General features: G+C 43.3%; 1 protein-coding gene across 8 annotated transcripts in view; it reads right to left on the reverse strand.

Moving 5' to 3' along the window:
• Positions 1–22,855, reverse strand: part of zmiz1a (zinc finger, MIZ-type containing 1a) — a 95,122-nt gene that overhangs the window by 59,143 nt on the left and 13,124 nt on the right. For 6 of the 8 annotated variants that reach the window (XM_068326799.1, XM_068326797.1, XM_068326796.1 and 3 more), the window contains exon 2: positions 10,872–10,982. The exons of 1 other annotated variant lie outside the window; for it this stretch is intronic. The gene's annotated coding sequence lies outside the window, so the exon portion shown is untranslated. The remainder of the gene's footprint in view (positions 1–10,871; positions 10,983–22,855) is intronic. One more of the 8 variants, XM_068326793.1, reaches the window with a different exon arrangement.

The following is a 22,855-nucleotide window of genomic DNA, read 5'->3' on the forward strand; positions in this document are numbered from 1 at the left end:
GAGCTACACCGGCTTGCAAATCACTGTCACAAACGCCTCACGACACACACAGAATTATCAGAGAAAAACAAATGGAGGCATTGATTCACTGGTTGTTTATTTACAGCCCTCTCCGGCGAAGAAACAAATTCCCCTGTTGAAGCTTTGTTTCCCCATCATGCAACACAATCGGATGCATGACAAGAGGAGTGAGGAGGCCACGCTTCACACACGCAGTCAGAAGCATGCATGCAAATGTGAGCACGCGCACATCTGGATCTCTTATCTCTGACGGTCGTCGTTACAGATGTCATTAAACATAGCAGAAGGCGAGAATCATGCAGGAAAAGAGGCTGTCAGCTGAATAATTTATTGCGAGGCTCATCTTGTCTCACACCATAGGGGATTTCTGCTTTTAATTTATACCGTCCTCCTCTCCGTAGTCACAATTAACGAGCAAATTTGCTGTTACCGGCACACGGATGGGTCAGCATTAGCAAGCTAGCTGTGTCTGAGTCCTCATCGGGCTGGTATGTTGGTCAGTTAGCACGCTTGATTTGTGTGTGTGGCGGCTTTTGTTTACTTCGGTGTGTGCAGGGTGACACTGGAGAATAGGCCTGTGGAGCGCGCAGACAGCAGTATGTGTCTGAGCTTATTAGGCTGCTTTCCAAGGACGCAGGAGGCTCTAGACATTACACCAGCTGGGGGGGGGGGACGCTACTGCTAATCATAGCAGGAATATGTGAAGACTGCAGAGCAAGGGTAGGGAAGAAGACTAAAGTAAGAAAGGGACGCACAGGAGAGGGGGGAGGCAGTAGGGATGAAGTCATGTCTCATGTATGTCCTCACTCTGGGTGTCACACTGGGACTGAAAAAAGGACAGAGAGTGTCTGGAGGAGGCACAGATCATCTGTGACAAGGAGCTGCTGTTGGCCAAAAGGCACAAAGTGGAAAGAGACTAAAAAAAAAATAAAAAATACAGTCTTCCATTTGAAGTTCTCTCCATCACAGGAAAAAGACCTGCTCTGTGCGTCTTGCTGTTTTGTGCTGTTGTCAGGCAATTCTTCTCCTCTTCTTTGCGTTCCATACAGATGACAGCCTGAACATATACTGGAAATGGAAAAGCTGCGTTTGTGTGAGGATTCTCCTTCTCTTAAAAGAGATTCTCTTTCTCTAAACTGTACTCAAAACTTGAGAAAGCATGTTATGAGGTTTCTCTGGAGAAAAAAAATTGTGCTTACTGAGCAAAATGCCCTTGTCATTTCAAGCCAGCAGTAAATTGGTATGTGCTAGCTACCATTGATGACAGGACTTGGTTGTTTCTGGCGTTACAGGCATGAATGGCCCAGCGGTGGCCAGGCACAGTGCAGCGGTTCAACGAGGCCTCTGACCGGCTGAACGGCAGGCAAGCAGGCGGACGATGAGCCGGCCGCATTCAACTCTGACTGATGTAATGATGTCAATTCAGCCAGAGCAGCGAAACCACAGGGCAGAGCAAGACACATTCATGAGTGCATCAACAGCTTGGTTACCTCATCTTTCTTTTCTCAGCTGTCTTACACCCCCCGTTTGACTCAGATTCTACCCAACTGTCTTGTAATCCCTTAGCGTTTACTCTTTAAACAGTTGTATTGTCTTTTTTGCTACCTTGGGGACTAAATGAATGTGCATATTGTTGATTTGTTAAACTTTAAATGCCCTCGTCTACAGTCCTGAGCATAGTGTCCGTAGCGCTTTGCTCACATCTCTCCTTGTGGAAACCTCTGTGCAAATGAAGGGAAAACTCAGCACCAGTATGACAAAGCATGGAGGAATGCACGAACGGATGTGGCTCTCTCCCTCTGTTTCTCCTTCTCAGTCAAAGCCCTCCTCCTCCTCCTCTTCCTCCTCCTCCACCACCTCCTTCTGCTGTGGGCAGGTCCAAATGCACACAGTAATTATCAAGATTTTCTCCAGAGGGCCAGAATCCCTGTTTATGGGCAGGAGCGTGTGTGAGAGGGCCATGGTCGTCAACCCGCAGAGCAATGAGTCTGTAGGCATCCCCAAAAAATCTCACTGTGGTTGCCAGACCCTGTAGTCACTTTGCTTTAGCAATTTAAAAAACATGATTCCGGTCACAGCACCTAAACCTCAACAGAGACAGCAAAAAGTGACTGTCCACGTCAGCTCTGACAAACATGTGATTTCTGGAAAGCACAGACTTAAAGATGAGCTTCCAGCAGCCAAGAGACAGTAATCCCAAAAAATAGCTTTGATTGAAATCAGTGAGTTGTTCATTTATGAATGAATGAATGAGGGCAATTTCCTGCTGTTACTGGTTCAATATAGTCGAGACTTTCCAGAGCCAGACACGACGGAGAATTGGGACCTGGGCTACAAGCACACATTTCCGTTTGGCAGTGGCTACACAGGAAGTGTAGACTGTGAAAGGCCAGTGGTTAACAAGCTCTGAAAAAAAAAAAGAAAAACACTGACCCCAACACTTCGACAAGCTAGGTATTATACCAGTTAATTAGAGACAAACAGGAGGCAACTGAATGGGATTCAGATTAGGTTTGCTCTCGTGCAACAGCCACCTCGTCAGCAAACAAGCGCCTGGAACAGCCTGAATTACAAGCTCAAAAGTAAATCTGCATGTAGGAAACTGTTTGCCAGGGTCCACAGTGTACACACACAAACTGAAATCAGCTACTCTCTTCACAAAAGCTGCTTCCTCTTCGTTTCATCGCGCAAGCCAGGCTTTGTTAGTGTGCGGAAATGCCTCCAGAGGGAATGAAAATACTGGCAAGTCCCTGCAGCTCTTTCTGAGGAGAGACGGGTCCTGCAGCTGCAAGATCACACGCACGCAACAAAACACATGTATGCCAAGTGTCTGTAGGTTGTGGGCTCAGGTTACCAACAGAGATAACTGTGTTAACCTAACGATTATAAACACTAGTGTGTGGTTTAAGGGCCGTCAGGCCACTGGTGGAGCCAGAAGAAGCAAACACTGGTGAGGCAGAACCTAAAGTTGGACTAATGTTGTCATGGCTGCCACAAAATTACAGGCAATGTCAATGGGAAAGCACATACCGCTGCTAAAATAAGGGGTTTTCCAGCTTGGGAATTGTATTTGGAGAATTGAATGACGCTGCTTCAAAGCTTCACTAGATCATACAAGTATTGTCGTGTTGCTGAGAGATCCAGAAGGGTCGAGAAAACATTCATTAACTTGCTAACCGTCTGATTTCCATCCCCACTTTGTTTGGGTACATTTCCACCATCAGTGAAAGTGACCGTAGAGTCCCCAGCTCAGCCAGGCTGTGTGAAAAGTACTGTGGAAGATCAAAGCTTAAGGCTGAACGTCAGCATAAAACACTCGTTTCACGGTAACCACTGAGCCAACATTGAAGCCTTACTGACAAACGTTTTGTCATTTATCATTACCTCACAAAACCATGTGGTTGAAATCAGAAAAATAGTGCCAGCAACAAATGACTGCAATCAAATAGTGGACAGCTTGCATTTAGGTCAGAAATGCATCAAAGTATACAGGACGTCCTCAAAAAACAGTTTAGTAAAATTCCAGGAATAAATAGATAGATAGATAGATAGATAGATAGATAGATAGATAGATAGATAGATAGATAGATAGATAGATAGATAGATAGATAGATAGATAGATAGATAGATAGATAGATAGATAGATAGATAGATAGATAGATAGATAGATAGATAGATAGATAGATAGATAGATAGATAGATCATTGTCATTACTAGCTTGAACTGTTTTGCTACAACAATATGATTAAAATTGTCTGACATATCTGAGCTGGTAAGCAGTCGTCGGAAGAATTTGCTAATTTCTTCAGCGAATTCCCCACCGGTCATACACTGAATATCTTCTGCTGATCAGACTAGCCCGTCTGGTTTCTGGAGCTGCATCAGAGGAGCAGCGACTGCACAGTCAGATTCAGCTCCACACTGTCTACCTGCACCGCCCACGCTCACATTCAACTGATCTGGGAGACTGTGAGCTACTTCTATGTAATACTTCATGTAAAGAGTATCACCCACACAAAAGCCGACAGACTCATCCACCTACCAGCATGTCCTTTTATTGCAACACCAACATTTGAGATGTTTGGGTGCAAAAGATACGTTTCAAAAAATATTTATGCACATATATTTACCTGTCCAAGTGTTTCGAAGCTTCTATTTTACCTGGTTTTGGTGGGGTTGTCATCTAAGGTACCAATCTCTTTATGCAGAGAAAAGTGGGACTATACATCTTTTAAATTTGGATAGAAATAGCCAGACACCGATCCTCATATATTACTGACGCTTCTTGAATACTATGGTTATGTTGCTGTGGTATCCCTAACCTTCTGCTACATACTCCTGACACCAACATGATTCTAATCTGTTGCTGTTAGCACTGACAGATGACTCAAGGTATCTGAATTGTTGAGCTTGTATCGGTAGCCTCCGGGATTGAACCGCAAACCAATTAATTAAATTCCAGTTTATCCGTTTAAGTTACCTGCTCTTGTGTTTGCACTCAGCAGGTTCCACATACCAGAGTAAACAAAAAACGGGCTGAAGGACAAAGCCAAATGTTGCTCTGTATTCAGGCGGCTGAAGCTGATAACTCAGGTGATGTACGCTTAAGTTCATCTCAATTAGACCTTCAAATTGAACTCATGTTGGACTCACTGAACTACTGAAAATACTCATGTCTCCCTTCAGGACAACTCTGAAAGCCCCAAACATATATAAAATATAAAGAATCTTCAAGGAATTCAAACGTAAGTTGTAAAAAAAAAAATCTTTCCATGAAATTATGGGTCACCAAGGGACATATGGATATTTTTATGTGTTTATGACTTCACCACTTAGCAGGCAAGCTGCACCACGTTTCCCAGAAGTGTGTTCCCTTTAGAGAATGGTGGGCTGACCAAATCACTGACAGATAATGTTTTACTGTGAAGTAAGCGAAGCTGATTGAAGATGCACTGACAGAGTGGAGGAGCTTTCAAAACAGCTGCTCGAGTTTCTCTCCGTCAGTATCTCACACACCCATGTGAATACACACACTACACTCCCTCTCTCCTTTTTAGCCAGTGACAGCAGGCACTCAGTGATGACATGAGGAGTGTCTCTGGCAGCCAGTAAGGCAGCACTAAATAGACAGAAATATCTGCTCTGACAGACGGCCAGACCGTCAACCACAACGACATGTATGCAGCTGTCACTGAGCTACCTCTCCTCTCCGCCTCCTCTTAAAAACCTCCGATTTGTGATTCTGCCTCCATTCAATTCAGACTTTCTCCTGTTTTTATACTTGCAGCTATTAAAAAGTTACATCGATGAAGAGGAGGGGGATGAGGCAGAGGGCAGAGTGATGGGAGGACATTCCGCTTTTGGCGAGGTCAACCACTGAGGACAGATCCACCAACAACCTAAATATTATCACCTCTTCGCCTTTTTTTTTTTGTACAAGAATCTGCTCCGTTCTGTTTCGCTCTGAAATACAGCTGCTATAAATTTTAAGGGTTCAGGGAGCTTAGGCTCTGATATCTGGAGGTGGAGGGACCCAAAGATCAGCAGTAACAAGAAACCACCGCTGCAACATGCCGCCAAGAACTGGGCTGTGGCCATGTCTGCATGTACGCATAAATCTTCACCGTGTCAACAGGCAGTTAGCGATCTCTTGACCTTCATGTTTAAAGAGATATGAAAATGACAGAACTGCTAATGTTGTCATTGGCTCAGATGCGTCTCCTTTGCTCATGGGATGCAGATCTTTACTGTTGAAGTTGAAAACTTCAGTCACTGAAAACAATGGAAAGCCTCTCACCCCCATCTTTGACCTCATGTGCTTTAATTGCCTTGTTTCAATGGTCCCTCTTGAATGGAACAAAAGCTGGGAGCTGCGGTTTACGAGACACTTCTGCAGGTGTTACATTTCAAACTGAGAACCTCAAGCTGTGAGGAAGAAGGAATACAGAGGGTTCCTCTCTCTCACACCCGCACAATGCAGGTGCCATTCTGGTTGAAAATGTTGGCAACATCTGAGCAAGGTGAAATTGAAAATGTCTTAATATCTGTGACCTTAATGCGCGACAATGGGAGATGAAATGACAAAGGTGAGGTGCAGAATATTGAGTGCCAGCATGTCAAATCAAGACAAAGAATGGGGCTCCTGATGTGGCTGGTGTTCCCATGTAAACAGTTCACACTAAAAGCCTGACAGGGCCATAAATACCACAAACACAACTAAGGGTCATGTAGATAACCTCTTTATGGCTTGTAACTCACTTTGTTGCCACACAGCAACCAAATCTCCCCCCCACAGACTCTGTAGGAAGCAGCTAATTCAGAACACTTCTTTTTTACATATAATTCAAGACCTCACGCAGCAGCATCTCTATGAAAATCAAATCTATTTGTTAAAGCTGAGAGTTGAGTGGTTCGGAGGATCTCGGGAATCCTGTCAGCAAATTCAGAAAGAGAAAGAGCAATCAACTGAGCTTCAACCTCCTCCTTTTTGGGACCTTCTAGTGTAATTCTCCTACACTCCATGCATGTCGTACTGCATACAATTCTGATCATCAATACACAATAACCACAGATGGACAGGAACGTAACGTATGCATCACACTCATGCTAACAATAACTCTTCTTTCGCTTCCTGCACTCATCCTGTTTGCCATCCTTCGTTCATTCCGGAGACGCGTGCGTTTGTGATGCTGGCATCTCGCCACTCTGTTTGTGAAATTATTCAAATGAGGACACGGCGTTTCTTTTTATTTACTGCCTTGAATAACGACATGGAGTATTCATGATAGTCGTTTCTCATCCTTGCACTACAACTGCCACCTCCTCTTCAGTCCTTCGGTCTCTCTGAACCCATTGGAGGAACATCCCAGGCATTATGGGAAGACATTAATGAGTGTGTGGCCTGTTGTGATGCGCGACATATTACATCCATTCATCAGCGTCGCCAGACACTTGACAGGCGGACAGCAAACAGGTTGTGTAATCATATAACACAACCATGTCAGGCCTGCCACAGCTCCGTGTCCCATTCAGGCCTCTAATGTTATTTTCCAGCGGGTAATTGACGATGCCAGACAGAGATCCAGTGATGGATAACATCATGGACCGACTGGTGCGCAAAGATGGCGGACCACTGGGGTGATGTCATTTTAGATAGACCAGCATTTTGATTTATTTATAGGAAAATGTCAGTTTGATATGGTTTGGGTTTTATTTCTGTATCATGGGCTCTGGGAACACACAATCATGTAAAAAGACAAAACACACAACCGGATCTAATAGAGATGGCAGTATAACAGGACTCATTCTCTCAAGAGTGTTGTCGCTTCTGACTCATGATGTAACTGCAGTAGAATATGGGCTAAAACCATTTTAATTTTAACATTACGATGCCGCCACTCAAACACGGGTAAATGCTCTTCTTATCAAAAAAAAAAGAGTCTATGATATGTTATAAGCTTCTGCCGATTGTCCTCTAGGGTTTTGTTGCATGTCTTTGCAGGGCATATAACTCCTCATTATGGATGAAGTTGACTTCCTAATTTATGTTTTGTGTGTTTGTAAGCATTGTCTTAGGTCTCAGTGTGCTGATCTCACTTGTCCACTTCATTTCCACCATTGTTTCTCTTCCAGATTACCTTTGGTTAGCCTTTGTGACTGCCTCTGTTTCTTAACCTGTCTGATGACTTTTTCAGCCAATCTCAACAACACAACATTATCATTACAAATTTTCATTGTATCTTGTTAAAGGAAAGGAGAGTTGTGTTAACTGGAATTTAACTTGACAAAAACTGACAAAGCAGTAAACTGCAAACCGCAGTTGAAGTTGTCGGCTCCATGGATATTATTTCAAATTGTGCAAGTCATTATTGTACAAGGGGCAGGAAAGACATCCAAAGTGAAATAGTTAAACTGTTGCATTCTCTATCTAAATATATGACAAAGTAAAAGTGCAACACTACTGATTACAGCATCCTAGGAATGCTATCTGTCTCTGAGGAATGAAATGAATGCAGAACAGAACTCTCAGCTTTTTAAGAAATAGAGCCAGCCCTACGGCCTTTACTTTCTCCTGTCTTGTTGTTGTTAAGGATATCAAGTTTTTCCACACAACCTGTTCTGCTTTGTCCCTATGCTGGAGAAGAGAAGACAGTGTTCTCTATCATCCTCCCACTCCCACCACTTCATACCTCTGCGTTTGTGAGATCCCTGTTGCAAAACACAATTTTTTTTTTTTTTAAAAAAAAGGTCAGCCTGCTTGTCTGCAAGGAAAATTGGGCCATAAGGCGATAACCAACCGATATCAGCAACCACGATAAAAACGCACAAATGCTGTTGTTTGAATATCATTGCAGTCTCCGCCGCAGCAGCACATTGAGGTCCTAACTGGACTCATATCAATATCTGCATAAACATTACCCTCAGGAGGACTAGCCAACAGAAGAAAGAGATGGAAAGAAGGGATGAAGGGAAGAGGTATGAACAAAGAATGAAAGGGTGCAAGCAAAAAGGAGGGAAAGAAACAGTGAAGACTGAAAAAGGTGGCTAGGAACGGATACTAATTCCCTCGGTGTGAGCTAATCCCTCGGAGCTCCAGCATCCTTTGCTTTATCTCGGAATGCCATGTGGTCACGAGGTGACAACACAGCAAAAGAGCCGAACCCGACTCGAACACACTCCGACTCTTTCTGCAACATGCCCTAATTTGAAAAACACCATTCACATAAGCAAACAATGCATGACACAAAACCTCTCAGTTTGTTTGTGGAGCCTGAAGAGTTTGAGGCGGATGGATTGGATGAAAATTTTAAAAATGCAGGTTAATGGTCTATACAGTATTTAAAATACAGTTTGAACAGGAGTGTTTACCTCCTTTGTACACACAGCACACACATACACACACACATACAAAGCATATTGCCATTGCAGCTGTGTACTTACATTCTTCTCACTGATAGATTATTCAGTACAATCACCAAATGTGTGTCACATTTATTTGTTATGACAGAGAGCAGCGATGAATAGGCAGTTTGTAAAGAAGACGGCTTTGTGTTGCAGATCATTTATTCAACTCTGATTCCCACTTATTTCTACAAAAAAATGAGAGAAAAACACCAGGCGTTCAACTCAACCAATCACAGCTCCTGTCGCCTTCGAGAGCTGGCGTAGCTAAAGCGCTGCAGCTAAACTGCAAACCTGAGTTTTCTCCTTTTGGTGGGGACGAACACACACCGAAGGAGTCCACCTAGCCATTAAACACAGACACACAAACACACACACACAGTCTACTTCTCTCCTCAATCTCAGCTCTATCGCCCCACAACAGCAACAGTGTTCAATGTCAACAGTGGTCACATTATGCGGTGCTAACATTAAAAATGCATCCAATTAAAGCTGCAGGGGAAAATAATCTTCTGTAAACGGCAACAGAGTGAAACATGTTTGCAGCGATGATAGGCTTTCCACACAAATCAAGCCAGAGGAGCTCTACGTTACACATCCAGGGCGGCTGTCTGGCCAAATTCTGACTCAATTGCGCTGTTGTTTGATCGACTGTGGGTGAGCGCTATATGATTTTATGTGAGAAAAGGAGAGGGGGAAAATAACAACAACAAATGTGAGTCCATGAGCACCAGGGGAGATGGATGCAGCGTGACAGCAGAAGAGGAACACAGTAAAACCTAATTTTCTAATACTTTCATGTTTTGTGCTGTCACAATCTGAAGATTCTCTCTGATGGCTGGTAGTATGTCTCTTTTTTTCTTTTCCTTCTCTCTCTATTCTCTCTTTCTCTCTCTATCACTGTGCATCACTTGTTATCCGTGAGTTTGTCTCAGTGCATTGACATCTATGTGCTTATCACTGAGGCTGAGCCCTACCAGTCACACATACATGTGTTTGGAGTATCTGTCTACACTACATTTGTGCAGGTGTGTGTGTTTGTGGTGGTGACACACACACAAACACACACACACACACACACACACACACACACACACACACACACACACACACACACACACACACACACACACTGACTTTCTCGATCCTCCCTGGCTCATTTCTCTTTAATCCCAGGTAACACAAATGCAGAGGGGAAAAAAAGTCGAGTAAAACTGGTTGCTTGCTGGCAAAGATTGGTGCCAGTCTTTTTACTACTTTTCTCATTCAGAGTTCAACTCTCTTAGTATAAACTACAATAAGTTCTTTTTTTATTGGCTAGATTGTCAGCAGACAACAGATTATATTAGGGATGAAATAAGGGTGGCATAAATAGCATAATTCTAAATATTATTATTTCTCTTATTTTCTATCACTACATTTAAGTCAATACATTCACCTTTATCCGTACTCCTTTTTTTAACAATAAAAAAGACAATCCAAGATTTTTGGAACCCAATGGTTCTTGAACTGGAGTGTCCCAGTTCTTCTCTATTCCCAAAATGTTAACATTGGCCACAAGTCTCAGTAGAGACTGGCTGTTTTTTTTGGGCAGTGCCAAACAGGATACAGAACAACTGCCCATAAACTGCAGCTGCAGAGCGCTCAGTTTCCAGTTCCTCCCAATCACCAGTCCGAGAGGGTCCAATGAAAACCAGCCACATTGCTGCCTTTCTTTGCCCGGTCTGAATGTTGGAAAAACGAAAACTCAACCAGAGGGGGGGTGGGGGGAGAGAGAGAGAGAGAGAGAGAGAGAGAGAGAGAGAGAGAGAGAGAGAGAGAGAGAGAGAGAGAGAGAGTGTGTGTGTGTGTGTGTGTGTGTGTGTGTGTGTGTGTGTGTGTGTGTGTGTGTGTGTGTGTGTGTGTGTGTGTAATCACCTCGACACAGATTAAAAGAAATATGTGTTTACCTGTGTGAACTCTGACCTCAGTGGTATTGCCGCTGTGGTCGCCGCCCCTCCCCCTCACCGCCCTTCATGTATTCCTCACGCGAGATCCCTGACCTCTCCTTAAGCGGTCGTCTGAGGGGAAGGAAGACAGAAAAGAGGTTGTTAAAGTTCTTTTCATGTGATGCCAAGGAGAGCTCGGTTCAGACAGAGGACAAACACGTCGCAGAAAAATACACCGGTGTTGAAAAATGTATGTGGGAAGCCATGAAGGAGTCTGCTATACTGCCCCATTTACTCTACCTCCTAACCCTGCCGGAAAGCCAATGAACCAATGAGCAACTGCACCACCTATCAAACTGCCAGCGTCCCCCCTGTACGCTGCTGCAGTCCTGTATATCTCCCCATGCGACCCCACCCCCTCCTGCACAGGAACAATGTCCTTCCTAAAGGTTATCAGCAGCCTGGCTCTTGGTCAGCCCTCATCCTGAGTCTGTTACACACACACACACACACAGTGGCTTAGTACTCCGCTTAGTCTCTTCTCAGCGTTTCACAGCATCCTTTGACAAATGTACGACACAATTACTGGAAATATTCCTGTCCTACCCCCCCTCCTCGGAAAATACTTTTTCAAGCGAACTGAAAACTGACCAATCGGCAGTCAAAACAAGAAACAATGATAAAAACAAAAACCTCGTCAGTGAAGGAAATTTACATACGGACTTCTCTTCACATGATGTAAAAATTCATACAACCAGAACACAGGCAAATAAATCTAGTCTTTAGCTGAAGGTCTACTTGCTAAGACACCCCCCACCCCAGGAAGACTTTCTTTTCTTTCCCATTGTTTCATTACTTGCAGTCTCTACTACTGGTGCAACAAGCTCCCTGTGCTTCAGGCTGCCCTTGTGGCCATTTTCCAAGAGGTAAGATGTAAAGTGGAACTTAGTCAGAGTCAGAGTCGAAGAAATTTTGGCTCGCGGGATGTGAAAGTAGACGATATTTGTTGTTAGAAATGTGTGAGGAAACAACATCAGCAATTCCAATTAATTGTTTTAGCATCTTTTTATGTCTGCACCTTGGTTACAGTTTATTTTCCTTGCATGTTCAAAATCCAGGTAACGTTACTTCAGTTCGTGGATTTCCACGATGGACTCTAAAAAGACAAATTTAGCTCAAACTGAATGTTTAAAATGTATTAAAATTTATATAAATGTTAGCTTAATTGTTCTTAATACAAATCAAATATGTCTTCTTGGTAATTACAAAACAGCACAAGTGATTTAAGGGATGAGGAAGGGAGTTTGCATTGAACCTCACATCATGTTTAACAACCCACTCATTCAATCGATGAGAGGGAACAAAACTGAAGAACAATCCTGTTTAAAAATGTGGTTGATTCTGGATCAAGGCCAAAAAGATGAGGACAGAATGGAGGAGAGACCAATAAATACAGAAGTGTCCCAGACAAATGTGATTTACAAGGTCTAGCTGCCACACAGCTCTGACAGGTAAGCCCATTATGGTGATATTAGCCTGTTATAACACACACTGATGGGCCCTGTTGAAACCAAATGCAATGAGTGTGTAAAGGTTACTGGATTAAGAGAACGATTATAATATCAAGTTGTTTAATTGGTCATTCACTGACCAAAAATTAAAGCTCGTTTAATTGGATTCAATCATCCAACTGCATATTTTTTACACTGACATCATTTCACAAAATAAACAAGAGAGCTGTGTCTGTATTTCTCAAGGTTGATGCAATGTAAGAGGATGTTTTATTACATCATGGGGTGAATAAGCGGTGCAGGGTGTGTGTGTGTGTGTGTGTGTGTGTGTGTGTGTGTGTGTGTGTGTGTGTGTGTGTGTGTGTGTGTGTGTGTGTGTGTGTGTGTGTGTGTGTGTGTGTGTGTGTGTGTGTGTGTGTGTGTGTGTGTGTGTGTGTGTGTGTGTGTGTGTGTTTTCACTCTGAAATGACATCAGGCCTCAGACCTAAAGACAGAGGCTGGGAGAGGAAGATAAATACAGAGATGACATTTGCGTTTCTGCATATTGGAAACTGCTACGGAGCAATCACTGAAGAATGCCGACGTTTATGAGAAACCAAATGCGTCCCAACATTGAACAGAGCTCTGCAATCAAGTTTCGGTTATATACCACACAAGAGACACAGGACTACACAAAAACTTCTGCTACTCGAGCAGCACACAACAGATGGTTTCGAGAGCAACACGGCAAAAAGTAATGTGTTCCTTAAAAATGTGGCGAGTGCCTCAAAGACTATTTCATACTGGCTTCTGCAGACACTTTTATTTCCCTGTCAGGAGTGTGGACTGAGGTGTCTAAGGTAAAAAAAACACATTTTTAAATGAGGATTGTGTCTATATCTATGACTTTTGACAGCGTGAGACTAAAACCTTTGACTCTGAACACAGTTCGACCATACTTGAGCCAGCTTTCTCTTGTTCCCTAGTAGCTCTCTATGTTGCTCCCTTAACACTTCATCTCTAATGGTGTGGCTGCTCATTGACTGAGGTAAACCAATTTTCCGTCCAATTTCAAATGCCATTGACGACAATGCCAAAGTTTGCCTGTTAAAAGCTCTTAAAATTTCGTTTACTCTAGCCTCCTGGGGGAGGAGGAATCCTGGTTCTCGAGGGGCTGCTCAGCTTATACACAGAAGACTCGCTTACTCGTGCACGCACTCGTGCACTGCGAACACACTTCTTGTCATCCAAAGCTGAGGAAGTGAACTGGCTATAAAAGCAGGGCTCATCTCCTTATAACAGGCAGGGTTGTCCCTGGGCATCTTAACACAGCTCATCAACTGTTAAACCAGAGAGAGAGGCAGAGCAGTAAAAATCAATGCCCCCTAACATGGCAAACAGCAGTCAATGGTGTAAGGTGGAGGACTGAGGATATGCAGCAGCATCTTGGAGGTAAGCAGAGGCGAACAGAAAGGAAGGAGACAGTCCATCGCAGACTAAATGCGGTAGGCTAATATGTGTAATTGATGATCTTTATGCAAACGAAGAACTCTAAAAAAAAAAACAGGGAATGCAATTTAAAGCTGACTCTCTGATATCGACTGGTACGAGCTATTTCCCTCCAGCTTAGATAAAACACTTTGATAGGCCCTGTCAGATACTTATCATTAGGAAATTAGCAGAGGAATAGCATTTTAAAAACAAACAGGTCAAGTGTTTCTCCTACTTCCCTCTCCATCACTCTAACTCACTCTGATATCATCATCTGTTATTTCCTCCTGTTTAAATGCCAACAGTGAGGAGAACTGGGACCGTGTTTCACTCCAACTGATCATTTGTAATAAACACCAAAGCAGGCAGGCCCCGTACGCCAGCCAAGGCAGGTTTCTGTTTGAAATGGAAGAAGACGAGGTCTCCGGTTTGCCTCGGCTCCCGGGACTAGCTGGAGAGCCTGCCAGCGCCCTCACGTACACAATGACGCAAGTCCTACCCAAATCTCTGTACCAGATCTCCCCAAAACAATATTTTCGTTTTTTTGGCCTGTAAACTATGTTCTTGGCTGAAACGAGGTAAAAAGAATGAAAGAAAGCAAAGAAAGAGAAAGCAGCAGCCCACACAAAAACAGCCTTGTCACGAAGAGGAGAGGGCAGCTCGGCGTCAACATCAACGCCGGTTGTGCAGTCATAGCTCAGCAGGTAATTATGATAACAACGTGTTCCCTAGGCAGCCTCTCTCTGATTCTGTTTCCAACCACTTACCCTTCCTAAAATCTCCCACCGATAGCATCTGATATGATTACTAATTCAAGATTTGTTTCAAGGAGCGCCCACTTTTGTGCCTTTAATTTGGTACATAGCAACTCTCCCTCTTGTGATGCTCCTCGTCTTTTTGTGTGCTCTGTTAAAACACATTCAGATTCTCACAACGTTTTGGAAAATGGCACAGCACAAAATGAACCTCTCCTACCAACACCATCTGTTATTGAGCGCTCCGCTGCCTCACTTATAAAAACAGGCTTGCTCACATGGGGGAAATTTCATTGTGTCTGTTATCATCTAGTTTTAACAGTGGGAGTTTGGCCCTGAATGGAGTCAGTGGACTTGACCCTGTGATTACCTCGGCAAAGTAGCATTTTCCTCAGCTGTCATCACAGCCAACCATTTAAACAGCCAGTGCTGCGACACAACAGAGCCGGACTGTTGACACACTGAAGACATTTCAGATAATCCTGGAGATGTCTCTGTGTTTTTCAAGATTACATCTTCAAAGGGGAAATGCGGCCGGCAGCTTCTACTTGAAAGGAAGGGTGATGCAGAGGACTCTTGTTCTGAAGGAGGGGGTGGAATAGCTCAAGAATGCAATCATGGTTTTGGAGTGGAAGAAGGCTTGTTCTGGCTGGCTAAGTTGGCAGGAGGATGAGAGGATATGTGGAATCAGAGAGAAAACACACCTGTTGGATGGTAGAAAACAGCGGGAGGTAAAGAAAGACCTCTGATTGGTACATCAGGTGGATAGTCTCTGGCCTGGCCCTGTCTTTTATTGTGTATGTCAGGTACGAATGGAAAAATACCAACCCTTGATAGCTTCACAGAATTAGCTAATTGATGTGCAGTCTGCAGTTTCAATAGTTTTGATTTTCTTTATGGAATTAAAGTCTGACAAAAGATGTGTTTTGTTTTAGGCCATGGCCACAAGAAAGCTAATGATATCAGTGGGGTTAAATATGACAAACTGAAACCCAGATATAGCTTTTGGAGGTAGATTCAGGGGCAGGAACAAGACATGATGCTGCACTTATGCACTGTCGCCAACTTGGTGGATTTCTTGGTAGATTTCAGGACTTTTCAGATATTGTGAGTTTACTTCTAAAAATAGTACAGCAACAAATACAGTAACTTACCGGTATGCAAACCACTGGGAAAAGGTAGGTGTTGGATGAAGGACAGGCAGGAAGACACTGCTGCGGTAGTGGGAGTTTTAATAAAGTTCTCAAATTACTTGAAGGCGCTAATTGTGAAAGTTTTCCTTTGTTGCAGTAAATGTAATATGGAACTTCTCTTTCAATCACTTTCTCTCTGGAACTCTGAATTTAGACATTTGATGCCTTATAAATGTTTTATTGATCTTGTAAACATTTTAATAGTTAGCTCTTCTCTTCCCCTTTTGTATGTGTGTATAATAAAATGTCCCATCAGGCTTGTGATTATTTGGCTAAAGCGTGCTACCTCTACCTACCATAAAACTGAGGGTTTGGCTACCTCACTCTCCCCTGCATTGATTCTGATCAATCTAATTTACAGTGTTTTACTGTGCGGTGGGTCTACGTCATTGGTGGTAGTCAAAGTCACACTCTGTGTGAGCGAGTCACTATGGCTTAATGACCAAGCAGCCTCTCTGATATGGATTCCTTTCTTGTAACAATAATACAATTATAATACATAAATTAACTTGTTTGAGAAATAAACCCCTAAGTTCTAAAAATATTCTCTCACTTCTTCATTTCTGATAATGTCAGAAAGTCCCAGAGAAAATAAAACAGTAATCGAAAAATCATTGAAGGCTAATATTCATTCTAATCTGTCAACTGTGTAGGAAACAGCCAATGAATAATCAAACTAATGATATTGATAGTTAGATAATGGCGAGAACAATGCTGTTAGTTTCTTATTTTATGTCAATTCCCACCACTAATTTCAGTGTGGCACTGCGAGTGCTGTGACTCACACTGGATCATGATTTGACTCCTGCTTCTCAATTCTGAACGTCAGAAAGAAAAAACATGGGTGGAGAATAAAAGAAAACACAGGAGATCTGGTGATTAAATTGCCCGTAGGTGTGAATATGCAATGTAATGAACCGGCAACATGTCTCCTGTCCAATGTCAGCTGGGACATTCTTCAGCTCCCTATTAACCCTTCAAAGATTAGCGGTAATAGATAATGGATCAATGGAAAGCCTTACATAGTGCATCAACACATTTTTATACTTTAAAAGACGTCTGTGAGCTGCTGCACTTCCACAAATATTATATATGCTTTAATTCTTTTATCAGGATAAGGTTAACAAAAAAAAAGGTTAGAAAAATCTAATTATTAAAGTGGACAGTATAATGGGGAAAAGTTTCAAATGGACAGATTTGACGGACAAGCCATATTGGGTGGATGACTATGCCCCCCCCCGCCCCCATCATTTCATAGTTGGGGGGATAGTAAAAGCTAGAAATTATGACTCATATCTGCAACAAATGTCAGCAGTGACGTCTTTTGTGGTTGCAAGTACCTCTTAATGATTCATAAAAGTGTTGGCTAACACGGCTGTGAGGGAAATAGAAATCACCAAGCAGTTTTATTTCCAAATATGAACAATATTGTGATAATATTAGTACTGATCACAGGACAGGAGTGTTATGATGCACACCACAGGGGAGAGAACTTGGAAAATCCAGGTAATCAGTGTGTTTTCTACTCTGCACACTGCAAGCAGGAACTGAGCGCCTTCTTTCTTCTCTGTCTTCCCTCTCAGCTGGCGTGATCACATCATCCATGAGTCACTGACCCACGCCGGGATCAGAAAGCATAGAATGAGCTCTGTCTATCATCAGCTGCATTTACTGTATCGCATGTGAAGGCACAAACACCCAGATGAGTGAGAGGCACCCAAGTCACACAACCACCAGGAGGCTATTTGTGAGCCGACGACGAAAGAGACAGAAGAAAACAAATATGTCACTGCCCAGGGGCTGAAGCTGAGCGATGAATCAGTCCAAAAGTAAGTTAGTGTCGCAGAGAGGAACTTATTTTAGAATGAGTGGCAGAACCCGCCGATGGTTTTATACAGACAAAGCAGCACCAGTGTGGTTCCTGTGAGCGAGCTCTGCAGTGGGCCCCTCCTCCGTCTCTCCAGCCTCACCGGCCAGAGTTGAAAAATTAATGCAGCAAACTGACAACACTTAGGGCCTCTCTCTTTCTCTCTCCCCCTCCCCTTCCCTGTACCAAACAGGATCAATTACCAAAGCAAGGCTCCACTCAGTAGCGCTACAGAAACAAGAGGCACTCTCCATCACAGCTCTGTTTGTGTGTGTGTGTGTGTGTGTGTGTGTGTGTGTGTGTGTGTGTGTGTGTGTGTGTGTGTGTGTGTGTGTGTGTGTGTGTGTGTGTGTGTGTGTGTGTGTGTGTGTGTGTGTGTGTGTGTGCGTATGCGAGTGGTTCAGGCAAGGCTTATGATGAGCAGAGAGAGGAGGAGGAGGTGGTAATAGTCTGTTTGCTTCTCTCTAATGACAGCAGCAGAGTGGATTAGTGAGCCTCCTAACCCATCAGCATCACTCCTCCCATTAAGTGGCAGACCATGTAAATAATCGGCCAGCTGCAGGAGGAAGAGACGAGAGGGAGATGGGGCGACTTATAAAGCCACATACATGTTAACGTGAGCGCTTTCACGCAGGTGGGGATTTTCAAGGAGTTCCATTTCTACAACATCAGCAAAGTTATTCAAATGCAGTACATGTGACTGGAGAGGATAACATGAAGAAAGGCATAAGCAGAAATGACAGCAGGCACTAATCCCCCCCCTGGCCAGGCCACTTGTGTTAGCCACGTAAGCAGGCGGCACCGTCACCGGCAGCATCCATACAGGTCTTATCAGCAGCAACCATAGGGCACCTCTAATAACCCCACTGACGCCCCGGGCAGAGAGAGACACGGACAAACAGACAGACAGGCAGACAGGTTTCACTTCCCACTTCAAGAAAGAACCTGAGTGCTAGGTTTCATCCCATCCTTGTGTGTATATGGGTGTGTGTGTGTGTGTGTGTGTGTGTGTGTGTGTGTGTGTGTGTGTGTGTGTGTGTGTGTGTGTGTGTGTGTGTGTGTGTGTGTGTGTGTGTGTGTGTGTGTGTGTGTGTGTGAGTGTGTGTTACTCATTCCTTCATCTTAGAGCATGAAATATTTTGACAAATACCTTCCAACAAAACATTAATAAAACAGTGTAATTATTTTAGTTTCTTCTATTTTTTTTTACTAAACAAAACAAAACAATGGAAAACATTACAAACACAATCAACTGGTAGTCGAGATGTTTACGAACTTCTAGTGAAATGCAATTACATTTACAGCCCAAAATATCATCAAAAGATATCAGCGAGTTTGGAGAAATCTCTGAATATAAGTGGAAGGATATGAACCAAGAGTGAACGCCTGTGACCTTCAATTCCTCAGGCGACTGCACTGAAGACCAACATGTTTGTCAGTATTTTACTGAAACAGTTTATCACCGCCTCTACAAAAAGGGAAGATTTTATTTTGGAAATTATGGATGTCATGTCTTGTGGGTTGGGTAGGAAATAGACCATCGAGGTTGTTACCAGCACAAAGTTCAAACGCATGATGGTACGGAGAGCGATCGGCACAGCATGATCTGTGAGGGCACTGTTACTGATGAAAGGTACTAGCGGGATTTGGAAAAACATGTGCTACCATTAAGGCGCGGTTTATTCTATTCTCTGCTTACTCCAGTGAAGCCATGCCTCATTCTGCTGCCTTACAATGGCATGGCTTCAGAGTAAAAGCCTCCTGATCGAAGAAATTTGAGTACAGCGTTGTCTAAACTCACGCCTGCATTGAGGCTCCAGAATGTGAATTATCTGAACTATCAAACACAGTGGACTGTGATCTGTGCCTTTCTGCTGTTGCCTCTATTCATGTTAATCTCCAGCTGTAAATCTAATCACACCATATCACCATTGTGCTCTCAGAACAGAAGCTAACCCCTGACAACAAAACAGATTATGTAAACACAATGCTGTTGATCTAATCTGGACCGGACCTTGCTTCTGTCACCAGACATGAAAATCAAGACAAATATAAGAAAAGCTGACTCTTTAGTGATTGTTATTTGTCAGTTCCTGTCCTGGTTGGATAGTATCTTCACATCCATTTCTCTTTTAAAAGGGATTTTATTTTTTCCTCAGAACTAATAACCCAGATATTAACAACAGGAAATGAGGTTGTCATTAAATCCATTGATCCATTTTCTATGCCCAATTTTGTAAGCTGTTGCGGGTTGCGGGGTGCTCGAGCATATCCCAGCCGACTGTGGGCATGAGGCAGGGTATACTCCAGCCACGACGCCAGTGCATTGCAGAGCGTTGTCGCTAAATGTGATGCAAAAAAATAAAAAATAAAGCCAGGTGTGCTCCTCTCTGAGCCAGTAATCACCGCCTCCACAGTCACTTCAAGTGCCATAAAAACATGTAGTGTTGGATGCCTTGAAGCAACCTTGGAGCACTTTGAGCAGAGTGGTTGGATGTGGCTGCCACGTGCCGTGCCAACACTTAATCAAGTCTCCTGTGTAGAAGTATGCCGGTTGTATCTGAGAGAATTCCTACTGCAAGGGCTGATGGGAAACTTGGTGGTGACACAGAGAGGCCTGCAGGCCTGTCAGTGCAGTCTCTACACAGCTCGATTCAGCAGTCAGCTCCGGAGAACTTCTTTTCTGTGTTGACACGCACTCATAAACCGGTTGACACGGATTCTCAGCATCACTTCAAATATCCACTCTCTCTCTCAACAACATACTCGACGTGTGTGTGTGTGTGTGTGTGTGTGTGTGTGTGTGTGTGTGTGTGTATGTGTGTGTGTGTGTGTGTGTGCGTGCGTCCGTGCATGCGTGCATGCGTGCGTGTATGTGTGCGTGTGTGTTTGTTTGAGATTCTCAGCATAAAAACACAGGCTGAATCATTCCAGCTATTAAGTCAGATATCGTGTGGCACAACATCTAGAGAAGAAGCCAAGATATGAATGTTTTAACAACTGGGCCTGAGGCTGCAGGGACAATGCATTAAATGTGTATTTAATTTTATATCTAAAACTGAGTGCAATATTATAATTATAGATATACTGATAAAACATACACCTCTGATAATAACAAATGAAAAAAGTAGGTTTAGAAATTGGTTGATGAGGAGCAAAGGAAAATTGCCGTAAGCCTCACCTTTAGAATGAAAAAATATGCAAACAAAATTTATGTTTTTATAAATCAATACAAAGCTCTGATTTCTTTGACAAGTGTTATCAACTCAAGATGTCAAGATGGTGACTGATATTTCATGTGCCGCTGGAATGCAAGGAGAACGATTTCAATAATTGATGGCGCTGGAACGGGGAGATTTTTAACTGCTCTCCTCCTGTAATCAATCATTAATGGAGTTTCCATCAAAACTACTTCAACCCCTCAAGTATCAAATCTCTCTTGAAGGTGGAGGGTCTGCATTCAAACATCCCACTTAATGAAAGGACACGTAACGTGCTACCCCCTTTTCTCTCATTTTCACTTGCTCATGTGCAAATTAGGATAATAACAGCACAAATTACCAAATTGTTCACAGAGCAGGAGTAAAAGGCGATTTAGCTGAGGTCCACTCGTAAGTGATGAGGGTTAATGGGAAAATGCGTGATGTTTAAATGTCAGTGGGGAAAACGGGCTGCCACCCACTTATTTCTGTCATTGCCCTACCAACACAGAGCTGTCTACAACTCGGTCCATTTGACTCGCTGTGCTCTGCAAAGCTGCAAGGCCCGCATGGCCAAAGTCATTCAGGACACAATGTGCATCATTGGCACTCATAAAGAGCTGCTGCTTCTACCCTTTAAACAAGCACAAGGTTGCACACAGCGTTGTGTGTGTGTGTGTGTGTGTGTGTGTGTGTGTGTGTGTGTGTGTGTGTGTGTGTGTGTGTGTGTGTGTGTGTGTGTGTGTGTGTGTGTGTGTGTGTGTGTGTGTGTGTGTGTGTGTGTGTGTGTGCATGTAGTAAAGATGCATAAACACACACACACACCAGAGGCGGCCAGAGCTGCAGTTTCAGACTGACTGTGGGGGATCAGCTGCTGCTACATGGTGTATAACGTACTTAGATCACAACAACACAGCTTCACATGACACACACACACACACACACACACACACACACACACACACACACACACACACACACACACACCAGATTACATGACTGCCACAGCTAAGTGATGACGGAAATGAGTATTCCTAATTACCAATCAGGACAGGTTTGACAGTTTTTTGTGTGTAAATGGTGTGGTGGTGCAACACCCCAGCAGTGGCTCCGTTGTCTGATTTGTAGCTGCAGCTGAGCGGTGGGTGGAGGGCTGCAGTGGCGCTCGTTCTCGCTTTCTTCATCCTCTCCTTCTGTCAAACCCCCTCCTCTTTTCCCTCTCTAGCCCCACTCCCTCACACACTCACACACACACGCACACACACAAACCTGTACTGTCCTGCTTCACTCGCACGACCTTGTCTGTCATCGGTGTATAACACCTTTTTCAAGGTGGTATAGAACATGAGCACAGAGAGGACAGAGGGATCGGCTAGAGAAACTTCTAACTTTAACAATACAGTAATGGCCAGGACATAAGACTCCATCATGGAAATTACAAACGGTCCAGTTCAATATTTTTATAATACTTCAAAATGAACCACTGTAGGTGCTATGGCTGTTTTTATTCAATTTTAATTTAATTATTAATGAATTCAGCAACACGTCAGGCTGATCATAAAAAATGTAATTTCTCTTGTCAGAAATAAATAATATGTGTGGAAGCTATGCAGTCGCCAATGTAATCCACTTTGATGTGCTGAAATAATATACATCAAGGTGAATAGGTGTGATCAGGCACAAACATGAACAGTAATTTAAACAGTGTAAGCATACCGTGAGCCTCAGTCATGGAACAGTGAGAGAACAGAATTTTATGCACAGAGCCAGCCACCTAATATTTGCTTAGTGACTGTTATCTAAAATTTGCAGCATAGTTCATTTTTTTAATGTCTATAAAGTTAGTCTGACCATATTCTAATCTTACGCCAAACTCTTCTATTACAGCGGTCTTGATTCATATCCTCTATAACCTTTTCCTAATGGCCGTGTGTAAACCGTTAGCTTCCATTTAACTGTTATCCACACTTAAAAACACATTGACATTCAGATCATGGAGATGTGGATAA

Source organism: Antennarius striatus, chromosome 11 (genome assembly GCF_040054535.1).
Source record: "Antennarius striatus isolate MH-2024 chromosome 11, ASM4005453v1, whole genome shotgun sequence".
NCBI lineage: Eukaryota > Metazoa > Chordata > Actinopteri > Lophiiformes > Antennariidae > Antennarius > Antennarius striatus.